Genomic DNA, 4,324 nt, shown 5'->3' with positions numbered 1-4,324 from the left:
AAAAAAAAAAAAAAAAAGACACCACAATTGACTGCTGTGTTCTCTGCACTATACTAATGACTGTGCATATGCATTTCTTTCTCATACCATTGCTATTTGTGGCTCAGGCAATATGCAACTTTTCAATGGTCACACAGTCAATAAGTTACTGAGTCTAATGCAGTTCAATCTAATTCTTTCCACTTTACCCACCTGACAGATGAACAATATGCCATATCATATGCAATATTTCACCCCTAGAGGATTAAATGTATATAAAATTATAGTTACCAAGAAGAATGAACATTATTTTACAGTTCTATTGAGAGCTTGGAATTGTATAGACCAATTGTTATGTTTATAAGGTCTAGAATTTTATAAAAATAGAGTTAACATTTTTTTTTTAAGTCTGATCCACCTCAACAATTACCCTCTTACCCACTAAATTTCCACTCACCTCTGTTCTACTCAGGGTCTTCTCTCATGCCATAAACCACCCTACTCTTTCCCACTACACAGCCTCCCTTCACTAGAAATGCCCTCTGTCTTTTCCCTTGCAATCCTACCCATATTTCAAACCCAGTTCCAGTGCAGTAAAGCTTGCCTTTAATATTGCAACCCATGTGTAGCTCTCTTTTTCCTGAGCACTGGAGAAAGCCTTTGGTGATTTTCCATAAATGCAATTTAGCATGATATTTCTCCACTTAAAATCTAGCAACATCTTCCTCATTTCACACACCATAAATTCTAATATTCTTAGCATGGTCCTTCTTGAACTGACCATTGCTTGTCTTTGCAGTCTTTTTGTCATTCTCCCAATGAACAGTACACACTCATTTCCTAATTCTTGGAGTCTTCTCCCCCTCCTTTCTTCCTAGAATGCAGGAACTTCACAACTCCTGGAATAACATACTCCACCCTTGTGCTCCTACAGGACTTTATCATTCTTCTTTTACAGCAATCAGAAAATTGTTTTCTAGTTATAACATCTGTGTCTTTATCATCTACTAGGGAGCATTGGTGGCATAGTGCCTAAGGCACTTGACTGCTAACCAGAAGGCTGGCCGTTCAAACCCTCCAGCCACTCCTCAGAAGGAAGATAGGGCAATCTACTTCCATCGAGATACTGCCTCGGGAACCCAAGGAGAGGTCACTATGAGTCGGGGCCGACTCAACAGTGCATAACAACAACAACAACAATAACATCTACTAAGCAATATTCTATCTTACTATCCAGAATGACGTGTTAAATATTCTCTTTAAAGTTTATTATTAATTGCATTTTTGCTTAATAATAATAGCTACTGTTTCAGTAGTATTTACTATGTACCAGGAGCTCTGGTGGCATAGTGATTAAGGCATTTGACTGCTAACCAAAAGGTTGGCGGTTCAAACCCACCAACCACTCCACAGAAGGAAGACTGGGCAATCTACTTCCATTAGGATCTTCCACCTCAGGAATCCAAAGGGGGTCACTACAAGTCTCAATTGACTCAATGGCAGTGAGTTTAGTTTTGGTTTTTTCGATGTATCAGGAACTTTATTAAGTAATTTATATCCATTAATTCATTTAATTCTCACCACAAGCCTTTGGCATGGGTATTATTGTTATCACTCCTGTTCTATGTATGAAGAAAGAGAAGTGAATTAACTTTATAAATGAAGAAAAAGAAGCACAGAGAAGTGATAGAGCCCAAATTGGAATCCATGCACCCTAATCACAGAGTCCATGTTCTTTAACCACTACCTTATATAATTTCTAAGGACAAAACATGTCAATGGAGAGTTGTAAATAAATATGTCTTTCCAACTTATATTTATTTACCTACACTAATGCTTATCTTTATCTTAGTTTGAATTTAATTTTTGGATTCATTGGAGAAATTAAGGAAAAGTATACTTGAATCAATAAGAGAGATTAGAAAAGAGGGAGATTTTAAGGGTCCCGTGTTTCTGGGCTTTGTCCCTAAGAGAAAGAATACCTGGTAGCCTTCCTCTGAAAACTACCTTCTCTTTTTCTCCCACTTCTGCCTCATCTGTATTTATTCTCTGCTGATTCTCCCCTACACCTTTCCCACCACCTTTCCCACTTAGCTGGCAACAGCTGCTTTCTGTTTCCAAAAAATGTATACTCACCTAGAAGGAAGGAAAAGTGACCATCACGTGAAAGCCATATACAGAACCTATATCAAGTAAACTGCTGGACTCTGGACTGGAAAATAATAACAGGGTATTGATAGTAGCCAGCAAAAAATACAAGAGTTTGATGGACTGATCACAGAGTAAAAGTAATGCACTTCTATCCCAATCATTCACTCTCACTTGGTGACCCCAAAAAGGTACCACACAGCATCCTAGCATTTTAAAGGACTTTTAGAACTTAACCACCTCATTTTACAAACAGACACTTGTGGTTCAAAGGGAGAAAATGACTTGCCCAAGGTCCTATACCTGCTTTGAAACTGTACCTTGCTTCTGGTTGCAGTGTACCTATCTACTTGCCACCTGCCTTTAAGTCAGCAAATCCAATTTAGTCTGATTCTTGAGCAAGGAATTGGACAAGATGAATTTCAAATACAATTAAGTGTCTCCAATTCAACATGAAGTTAGACACACTTCTGGAATAGATCATTACTCAAAAAATGTTCTGTGTTGGGAACACTGGGATGAATTCCTGGTTCCCAAATAAGCAAGATCCCTTGGTTGGTATTACCCACCAACCAAGTTTCCACTGGAGGCTCCCAATGCAAAAAGCCCAGGTCATGCTCAGCAAAGCCACTCTGAAAGCAGTTATACAAAGAATTTAAAGAGCATTTACCCTAATCCCCTCTGTTTATAAATAAGATGATAGAGACTGAGAGAGCTTAATTGGCTTCCTAAAGCCACACACTAGGGTTTTGTCATGTTACTTTTAAAAAATTTGCTTTCCAGCACTCTTGGCCACCTTCTGATCATCCTGAGTTAGTGGTTGCTACTATGAGCCTAGGATCAGAACTTGTCCCATGGACAAATCACATATGTCTTCAAAACAAAGTAGATAATTTCTAATATGAATCACTTAAAAAAAGGAAATTTTGAGTGATGTATATCTAGGTTGATATTTGGATGTATAATGTCCAACCAACAAACAAAATCCACAGAAGGACCCAAAAATATTAAGATCCTATATTTAGTGTAGAAAACCTATCCACTCATTCCAAGTCCAACAGTTGTGATTAAATGCTGAGATCTTGAACTATTTAAATAAATTAAGCCAAACACTATATTCAAGGGATCACATCCCCAGGGAATTTCTTTCTCTGGGGTAAAACTTTGCCAAATAAACTCTGACTTAGGGAAAGATTCAAATTTTCCTTCAATTAGCTTGGTGAGATCTGGTAAGTTCTTGCACCCAATAATGAGGTAGCAAAAAAGAAGAGAATTGAAGGTGAGACATGACGGAAACTTTTGCCATAATGGACTACTGAAAATGAAACAGAGAAGGAATAAAGGACAGCTGTCCAGAATGCTTGGACACTATCTCTGGTTCAGGAATTGATTAACTATCTGACTTTAGCCATGCCATTTCATCTCCTTGCTCCTCACCCTATTACCACTTCCGTAAAAATGGGCAAAATTATTCCCTTTGTATCTTCCAGTTGTAACATTCTATTTATGTACATGAAAACCTAAAAACCTAGTGCCATCCAGTCGATTTCAACTCATAGCAATGCCCTTTGGGTTTATAAGGCTACCGGTAAATCTTTACAGAAGTAGGTTGCCCAGTCTTCCTTATTTACATATACAGGTAGTTCCTAATTACTACATATTTGAATTACAACAAATTGCACTTGTAACCACCTTTCCTTTTATTTTCCAACTTGCCTAAGGCACTTGACTGCTAACCAGAAGGCTGGAGGTTCAAACACACCAGCCACTCCTCGGAAGGAAGATGAGGCAATCTACTTCCGTAATGATACTGCCTCGGAAACCCAAGGAGGGGTTGCTATGAGTCAGTCCAACTTGATGCCAAATAACAACAACAACAACATCATTAGTAGAATGATACCATTACTGCAAGGATAATTTCTGTTTATACTGTTGCGAAAGTGTATTTCCAATGAATATGTTATTGGTCTTGCAAAATTCTTTCAGGAGATCATCACATGTTTCCTATCACCATATTTTCCAACCGCTGGTCTTTCTTCTTTGTTTCTAAATTTTGCATTACAAATATCAGGAATTATCATTCTACTCAAGGAATTAGTATTTCTATTTAGGAGGTTAGGAGCTCTGGTAGCATAGTGCCTAAGGCACTTGACTGCTAACCAGAAGGCTGGCGGTTCAAACCCACCAGCCACTCCTC

The sequence above is a fragment of the Orycteropus afer genome, unplaced genomic scaffold (assembly GCF_000298275.1).
Source record: "Orycteropus afer afer isolate SDZICR_OR568_19922 unplaced genomic scaffold, OryAfe1.0 scaffold00857, whole genome shotgun sequence".
Lineage (NCBI taxonomy): Eukaryota > Metazoa > Chordata > Mammalia > Tubulidentata > Orycteropodidae > Orycteropus > Orycteropus afer.
The sequence above is the reverse complement of the archived record's forward strand: the minus strand, read 5'-3'. Positions refer to the sequence as shown.